At 40.9% G+C, this 9,578-nt stretch overlaps 1 protein-coding gene and 1 pseudogene across 1 annotated transcript in view; one reads left to right on the forward strand and one right to left on the reverse strand.

The window, feature by feature from the left end:
• Nucleotides 1-9,578, forward strand: part of RTN3 (reticulon 3) — a gene marked incomplete in the record, with an annotated part of 72,907 nt that overhangs the window by 44,602 nt on the left and 18,727 nt on the right.
• Nucleotides 41-561, reverse strand: LOC106734995 (60S ribosomal protein L26-like; annotated as a pseudogene).

The following is a 9,578-nucleotide window of genomic DNA, read 5'->3' on the forward strand; positions in this document are numbered from 1 at the left end:
CCCCAGCCCTCGTGTTTTTTTTTTTTTTTTTTTTTTTTTTTCATTTTAGCAGTTTTTTAATAAGAACAGTAGATAGGACTATTTTACTCCTGCATCTTTTCGATCGTTCCTCCTTATATTTGCCCTTTTCATTTCCTACTTGGCGAGGCTTGGCTTTCCGTTCAAGGATCTTTTTGCGGTCTTTGTCCAGCTTTAGTCTAGTGATAACCACCTTGCTGGGGTGAATCCCCACAGGGACCGCTGTGCCATTAGCCTTTTCCCACTGCACCTGCTCAATATAGATGACATGTTTCTTCCTGTAAACTTGGACCACTTTGCCAATTTGCTGACCTTTATAGTGTCCTCGCACAACCTGAACTTCATCATCCTTTCGGATGGGCATAGATCACACGTCGTACTTGTGCCTCAGCTCTTTGGAAAGGCGGGAAGGCATTATCTTCCTTCGGATGTGGGAAGGCGCACTGAAATGCCTTTTACAGTTCTTGCTTCGGTCAGAAGTCACGAAAGGATTGAACTTCATTTTGGCCACTGCAGCTCCGGCGATGGCCGTGCAAGAGAAAGGTCTCGAGGTAATCTTTAAAAACAAAGTCACGGGAACCAGCAATTAGCGTAATGGCCATGTTGCTGAACCCAACCGCGGTTCTCGAGTCCCAGACCCGGTGGCTTAAACTCAACGCCGGGCACATGTGCATGCATGCCCAAGATCCCGAGAGGAGAATGGAGGAGAAGGGATTGCTGCGTGGCCATCCCCCCTGGGGGATGATTTCTTGCTTTCTGTCTCTCTCTGTCTGGCGAGCGCACGCACCCTATAGCAAAAACCTCTCCAAAACAAAACAAAGTCACAGTGGCTTTTCTTCTATTATGGCACTAGGCTTTTATTAGGCCTAGCTTTCCTGTATATAGCTGTATTCTAGACAAAATTTAAAAACAAGACATTAAAGGCACTAAAGAATGAACAGAAGTGGACAGATTTTGAGAGAGAGTGGACACTTGTAAGAAGAGACAACATGGAAATACTTTTCCATTTTTACTGTTTTTAGGCAGAGGACAGATTGAGGTTGACACCTGATAGATTGGCTAACACTTTCATTGAAAACTTTTCAGAGGGGCCAGCAGTTAGAGTAATGGCTGTGTCACTGAACTTCCATATAGTTGACCGCGGTTCGAGCTCTGGACCCAGTGGCTTAAATTTGCACTGGGCGCGTGTGCATGTGTGCCCAACATCCTGAGAGGAGAATGTAGGAGAAGGGATTGTGGCATGATCATCCTCCCGGGGGGTGATTTCTCACTTTCTGTCTCTGTCTTTCTGGCGAGCACACACGCCCTATAGCAAAAACCTCTACAAAAAAGAGAAAGAAAAATCTTTTCAAAGGACAGAATTCAGGTTACCCACTATAAAGAAGGGAGAGGAGAGGAATCTTAGGTAAGAGAGAGCCAGAGAATGAGAACCTAAATTTTCGTGAATAAAATACAAATTCTGTACTTACATGAACCATGCATGCACATGAAAGGTTATAAGCAGCCCAGCTAGTGATAAAATAACTGAGATTTGAGCTACTGCCCAAGACAAGAGTTTGCAGTTAGAGTCCAACCAAATTTATCTGCATACTGAAACAGAAATACCCATATTCTTCAGAGAAATATAACAGTCCAAAAGCTATATAGGTAGAAGGTATGGAGGAGAAGGGATTGTGGCTTGACCATCCCCTATGGTGGACTCTGACCACAGCTGGCCATGTGGGAGTCAAGCACCCCAACCACCACACCATCTGCTGACCAATTCCCTTCATTTCCATGGGGGAAACAGAGTTGCTTGGGGAGATGGACAGAATACAACCTCGAAAATCAAAGGTATATCTATTACCAAATGCTTTTTTACTTTTCCTCTTGCTAAGTAATTACTGATAAAGATTTGAAAGACTGTCATCTCTTTTAAAAGAACCTTTTTTTCTTTTTAAACATTTTTATATGAGAGAGCATAAGCACAAGATAGAGATGGAGGCATTCCCCAAAAGGGCCTGGGAATACCAGTCTTTTTTCTTCCAGTTCTCCATCTGGTCAGGATCCTGAGTGCATGCCTGGCATGAAACCAGTAGGGCCAGGAATCAAACCCTAGCCAAGGATCCACCTTCCTTCAGACAGCACCCACCCACTGCATCCTTGAATCAGTTTTATATCACATATCATGGCCTGAACCCGTGTCACTTAACTTCATCACTTAACTCACTGTCAAAGTGTTGAAATGTAAGTGTATCACAACCACAGGAGAAATATGTTGGCATGACCTGTCTAGCATAGTGTTGAATTAGAAGTAAATATATGCAGAGGGCATTAAGTCATTTTCTAAATTTGAGTTTTCATAATTATTAGCAATTAACTAGTGTTTTGAGTTTAGATTGGACCCTATGTCTTCTGGGGATTTAAATTTATACTATGTTATGGGAGAACTTAAGAAGTTGTCCAGTATATGCAAAGAGCCAGCCAGACCCAAAGGGGGGGGGGGAAGAAAACAAAAGAAAAGGCAGAGTTAATGTCTTTGTCCATTCCAGCATGGTTCAACACTACATTTGTTATCTTAATTATATTCTTTAGATAACTAAGGCCAAAAATCACATTTTGAAATCCATCCAGCATTCATTCAGTTGGGGAAGAGTAGTCAATGCCATTTTGTTCTCTGTGCTTTATAAATCTGAAATCGAGGGCAAAGGGGATGTTAGGTTATTTTAATGAACGAAAAACTATTTTTTTCTGAGCTTCTGAGAGGAATGTTAGTTTGAAAGGAGTTCGTACAACTTTCTTTGGCCTGCTGCCATACTTATCCATATCCAAAAGCATGTGTGTCTGTCTGTGACAGTGGCAGCTTTGTATTCGGTCAATGATCTTCTGTGCCATTTTGAGAATTTCTTTGGTTAAGGATAAATCTGCAGCAGAGCATACTGTTAACCCATTTCAGAAGCTACAAAATTTTGAACTCAGTTTATAAACACATGATCTGATATCTTTTGCAACTAAAAACGTTGCTTTTTATTGTCACTACGAGGGGACTTCAAAAACATCGTGGGAAACTGGAATTGAAGTATTCATTCGTTTTAGTGCAATAAAACATTGGAATCAATGCACAGCTTTTTCATAATACACATTTCTAATTAACTTTTTTTTTTTTTTTTAGTTATTTCAGGCACAGTTGAATTCTTTTAGAAATGTGTCTTATATTGACAACTTTTAAAAAACTATTGCAATGGGGGCCTGCAGGTGGCGTGGTGGTTGAGACACTGAACTCCCACATGGCTAACCTTCGTTCAAGTACTCCCTCCCTCCCTCGCTCTCGCTCTCACTCTCACTCTCTATCTCTCTCATCAAATTGAAGAATAATGATAAATTAAATAATTCTCTTTTAAAAATGTTTAAGAAATAACTATTGCAAGAAAAACAGGCTGTATTATATAGACCTGGGAATTGGAGATTTGTTCCTAAACTAAGTTAAAACTGACAACCACCCTTTGAAATGTCTTTCACATTTCTTTCTCTTTTTTTTTTTTTTTTTTAGAATAAGCTTTTAAACAACCTTCCTTTTATTCCTTTCAGGTGTATACTTGGGAAAATAGATTAAAGTCAGTTGACCATTGGGAATGGCTGAAGCTAGAGTTAAAGAGCATTCCCAAAATTTCATAATAAAACAAGTGGTGAGGGGACTGGACTGGCAGGTGGCATTCTGGTTAAGAGCATTGAACTCCCACATGGCTGACTGCAGTTCAAGTCCCGGAACTTGTGGCTTACTTTCTCTTTCTCTCTTTCTCTCTGTACCTCTCTAGTCAAATTTAAATAAATAAAGTTAAATAAAAATAATTTTTTTTAGAGATTTTTGGTATAGGGCGCGTGCGCTCATCAGACAGACAGAGACAGAAAGCAAGAAATCACCCCCCAGGGGGGATGGCCACGCCGCAATCCCTTCTCCTCCATTCTCCTCTTGGGATCTTGGGCACGCACGCACACACGCCCAGCAAAAACAATTATTTTTTTAAAAAGTGGGTAAGAAATCAGGTTTTACTGCAGTTCTCTTTGAACTGACCTTATCCCAAGATTATCATTGGGTGTATTAGTGCCCTCTTTTGGTGTAATACAGGTATTACAATACCTGTATTACCTATCATCTTTAAATATGGGAAAGAGGTAGACATCCCCTATAGTTTAGTTTGTTTATGACTTCTTTTTTTTAATTTTTATTTATTTATTTATTTTGACCAGAGAGTGAGAGAGAGAGGGAAAGTGAGAAAGCAAGCTGCCAGATCCAAGACTCGAACTGCGGTTGGCCATGAAACATGGCCATTGGAATGTGACCATCCCCCCAGAGGGATGATGTGGAAGTCCAGCACCTTTAACCACCACGCCACCTGCCAGCCCCTGTTTTTTTATTTTTAAAAGAAATTTTTGCTATAGGATGTGTGCACTCACCAGAGAGACAAAAAAAAAAAAAAAAATCACCCCCCTGAGGGGATGGCTATGCTGCAATCTCTTCTCCATTCTCTCTTGGGATTTTGGGTATGCACACATGTGTGCCCAGTTTGAGTTTCAAGCCATGGATCCAGGACTCAAACCGTGGTTGACTGTGTAGGAATCCAGTGATGTAACCATTACGCCATCTGCTTGTCCCTAGTTTTTAAAACAAAAGTAATATGACCACATTACAGAAGATTTGGGAAATTAGAGAAAGAAGTCACTCTTTATTCTACCACCAATATTAACACTCTTGGGTAAATACATTGTTTGTCAGATGGTATATCTGCCATTAGCAAAATAAGATAACTGAGAAATTGATTTTATTTGCATAAAAAGTCATAAAGAAAGGCTGTATTATATATTAAAATGGATTCTATTGGGCTGTCAGAAAAGTCATGACATCTTTTTCTGTGCAAAACCAAATAGTTAATAAAAGGTATTATTGGAGCCCCTGGTGGCCTGATAGTTAAGGCTACTGGATCCCACATGGCTAAGTGGTTCACAGCAGACCTGGCAGCTTAAAAAAAAAACAGCAAGGGGCCAGCAAGTGGTGTGGTGTTTAAGGTGCTGGACTCCCACATGGCCAAGTGGATCGAGTCTCAAACCTGGCAGCTTGAAACTCACACCAGGTACATGTGTGTGTGCGTGCGTGCATGCCTCAAAATCCCAGGAGGAGAATGGAGAAGGGATTGGAACATGACCATCTCGCCAGAGGGATGATTTTTTACTTTCTGCTTCTCTGTCTTTCTCTCTCTCTCAGGCAAGCACATGTGTCCTATAGTAGAAATCTCTGTAGGGACCAGCAGATGGCACAATGGTTACCTTGCTGTGCTCCCACATGGCGGACTGCAGTTTGAGTCCTGTACCTGGAGGCTTGAAACTCCAGGGGCACGTGTGTGTGGCCTTACCCCCCCGGGGGGCAGTTTCTTACTTTCTGTCTCTCTGTCTCTGGTGAGCACAGGTACCCTACGGGAAAAATCTCTCTTAAAAAAAGAGAACATTGGCTTTTTATTTGTCCAGTACCCATTGAATTAATTTGGGTCGGTTCCCTTTAGGACTTCATTAACATATTAGCCACGGCTGCGAACTGTCTATAAAATAGTGTACTAGTGTAGCGATTTGTTAGCCCATTGACTTTCAGCTGTTTTCTTTTGTTTTGGAACACCTAAGATGTACACAGTACACCTAAAGAAAGGGACACTCTATGTACCAGTGTCTCTCCCTGGTAGTAATTCTCTACTTGAGTATATCATAATCTGTAGAGAAACAATTTGTTTGGAGTTTGAGGAAGATCACTCCTCCCAGGAGTCAGGACCTCCTCCTCATCCCATGACATTTCCCATCTCACACCCTACTGAATCACTAGTTTGGACAGTCTTCTCTGAATAGTCTGCTCATTTAAAATAAATTGTAGGGCCAGGTGACATGGTGGTTAAGTCATGGACTCCCACATAGCTGACCATGATTCACGTCCCAGACCTGGCAGTTAAAGATCACGTTGGGTACATGTGCGTGCATGTCCAAAATTACAAGAAGAAAATAGAGAAGAGATTGTAGTGTGGCCATCCCTTTTGGGAGAGGGGGTGATTTCTCACTTACCCTTTTTTTGTCTTGATCTGTTTCCAGCAAACAAAAATCTAAAAATAAATAAATAAATGATAAATTATTGTCATAAAAATGTTTACAAATCTTTATTGAAATTAATTAAAATTAAAATCTTGTTTCCTCTGGTAGATTCAAAGAGGTATACTTTAACTAGCCCTGTTTTTGAGTGTAAGAACCAGCAGGTGGCGTGGTGGTTAAGGCACTAGACTCTCACGTAGCTGACCCTGGTTTGAGTCCCAGACCCAGCAGCTTGAAACTCAGGGCAAGTATGTGTGCCCAAAATCTCAAGAGAAATATAAAGGAGAAGGGATTGTAGGGTGGCCATCCCCCCTGGGGGGTGGGGGGAGTGATTTCTCACTTTCTGCCTCTCTGGTGAGGACACACACCCTATAGTAAAAAATCTCTATTAAAAAAAAAATAAAGAGTCCCTTCTAATCTCCCAATCTTAATTTTTATTATCTTCTTAATAACAGATAAGAAAGGAAAAAAACTTTACTGTTCCATAGCAAACTATTAACTTTAGTTCTTCAGTTTTCTTTACAATTAAAGCAGAGCTTGGCAGTCAAATGAGGAACAATAACTAACATGGTAGTATACTACCTAATCAGCAGTGTTCCGAGTACTACAAAATAACCCACTTAATCCTGGCAGCATCCTATGAAGTAGATATATTAGCCCATTTTATATTTGAGGAACCCAAGGCACTGAGAGGTTATGTGCCTCAAAATCACAAAGCTAATTAACAGAAGAGGATACAAACCCAGGCATCATGGAGCGAGAGTGAGTTCTATGTTGTGCTGCCTCTAAAACCAAAGACAAAGTGTGCCATCAAATAGGGGTCTTTAGGCAACTAGAAGCCAGGAGGCATGAAGTGAGTGCCACAGAGAGACCTGGAATAATGCCTACAATACACATCCAACACACAGTTGTCACTTTCTGGGCTTTCTGTGCTGTTCCACTTCTCGTCTTTCAGCCAGCACCACACCATCTCGTTAATGGTAGTTTTAAGTAAATCCTAAAATCAGGTAGTGTTGCTCCTTTTGTTCTTTTTCAAGTTGTGTTGGAGCTTCCATTAGGTTGTCAGAAAAGTCATGATGCATTTTTGCATAGAAAAATAAAAACAAAAAAAATACGCATGACTCTTCTGATGACCCAATAGATCCCTTATAGTTCCATAGGAATTTTAGAAATAGCTTGTCCATTTCTATATATATATATATAAAAAACCTATTGGGATTATGAGTGGAAATATGAATAGTCAAAGATTAGACAGTTAACATCTTAGCACCTTTGTGTCTTCTAACTTATGAAAGCAGTATAGATCTATTAATTTAGGTCTGTTTCTCAGCAATGTTTCATAGGTTTCAGTGTATAGGGTGTGTATATCTATTTTCAGATTTATACTGAGTATGTCGTTTTCATGCCATTTTTTATTTAAAAGTTTTCTTTACTCATGATGGAAGATGTGCACACATAGACACAGAAGGAGAGAAGTGAGCACACTCCACAGGGTCTGGTCACACCACTATACCCTTTCTCCATTCTTGCAGCCCATTGGATCTTGTGCACATGCCCAGTGTGTTTCAGGTTGACTAACCTGAAGATTCAAACCATGGTCATCATGCAGAATCTGGCCTTGCTTGAGCAGCACATTTTATTCTTTTAAGAATTATTTAATTTAATTTAATTATTATCATTTTCCAGCTTGATCAGAGAGAGAGGGAAAGTGAGAAAGTAAGCCACCAGGTCTAGGACCTGAACTGCAATTGGCCATGTGCACGTCCAGCACCTTTAACCTCTACACCACCTGCCAGCTCCTGTGCAGCACTTTATTGCTGCATCACAGAGCCAGCCCTCATGGTGGTTTGGTTTGGTTTGTTGACCAGTATGCATATACTCAACCAGAGAGAGCACTTCTCAATGGGGCATGGTCATACCACAATCCTTTCTCCTCTGTTTCTTTTTTTTTTTCTTTTTTTTTTTGAGAGGTTTTCACTATAGGGCGCGTGAACTCGCCAGACAGACAGAAAGAGACATAGAGACAGAAAGCGAGAAATCACCCCCCAGAGGGGATGGTCACGCCACAGTCCCTTCTCCTCCATTCTCCTCTTGGGATCTTGGGCACGTACGCACACACGCCCAGCATGAGTTTTAAGCCACCGGGTCCAGGATGCGAACCACGGTCGATTACGTGGGAGTCCAGCGACATAACCATTATGCTAACTGCTGGTTCCCACCTTTTTCCTCTGTTTCTCCATCCCTTCAGGATTTTCAGCATACTAACTCATGCACCTGGTGTGTTTTTGAGCTACTGGGTCTGGGATTTGAGCCATGAGGTCAGTCATGTGGGATCTGGCTCCTTAACCACTAGACCACAGGGCTAGCTCCAGTTTATCTTTCTTGAATGAGCTTTGGTGGTTGTGTCTTCAAGAATTAATCTGATTTATAGTTATAACACTGTTCATAATTTCTTACTATCCTTTTAATGTCTGTAGGATTTACAGTGATGTCACCACATTCCTTACTGATACTGGCAATTTGTGCGTTTTTTTCTTGGTTGATCAGTCTATGGCATTTAGTCCTATTTTATTGATTTTCTGTAAAAAATTTCATTGATTTTTTTTATCTACTATTTTTCTGTTGTCTCTTTCATTAATTTCTACTCTGATTTTCCTTTCTTCTGCTTACTTTTGGTTCTTTTTATATATATATAGTTTCTTAAGAAACAGATCACTGGGGACTAGCAGGTGGCATGGTGGTTAAGGTGCTAGACACTCCCAGATGGCTAACCATGGTTTGAGTCCTGGACCTGGTGGCTTGCCTTCTCACTTTCCCTCTCTCTCTCTCTCTCTGTGTCTCTCTCTGGTCAAATTAAAATAAATGAATGAATAAATAAAATTAAATAATTCTTTTTTTTTTTTAAATAAATCACTGATCTGTAATCTCTCTTACTAATATGGACACTTTCATATTATCAGTTTCCAGGTACTACTTTAGCTGGATCACAAAAATTTTGATGCACTTGTTTTCACTTTCATCCTATCAAAATCGTTTCTCATTTCCCTGTTGTTTTCTTTGATCCATACGTGGTTTAAAACTATGTTATTTAGCTTACAAATACTGAGGACTTTCCTGATATCTCATGTATTGGGTCACTGGAAAAGTCATGGCATGTTTTTCTGTGAAAAAGTACATCATGGGGACCAGCAGTTAGTGTAATGGCTATGTCGCTGGACTCCCACGTAGTCGACCGCGGTTCACATTCTGGACCCGGTGGCTTAAAACTCATGCTGGGCGCGTGTGCGTGCATGCCCAAGATCCCAAGAGGAGAACGGAGGAGAAGGGATTGCGGCGTGGCCATCCCCCCTGGGGGGTGATTTCTCACTTTCTGTCTCTCTGTCTCTCTCCATTTGTCTGTCGAGCACACGCACCCTATAGCAAAAACCTCTCCCAAAAAAAGAAAAAGTGCATCATGA

This window comes from Tupaia chinensis, unplaced genomic scaffold, assembly GCF_000334495.1.
Source record: "Tupaia chinensis unplaced genomic scaffold, TupChi_1.0 Scaffold000273_1, whole genome shotgun sequence".
Taxonomy (NCBI): domain Eukaryota; kingdom Metazoa; phylum Chordata; class Mammalia; order Scandentia; family Tupaiidae; genus Tupaia; species Tupaia belangeri.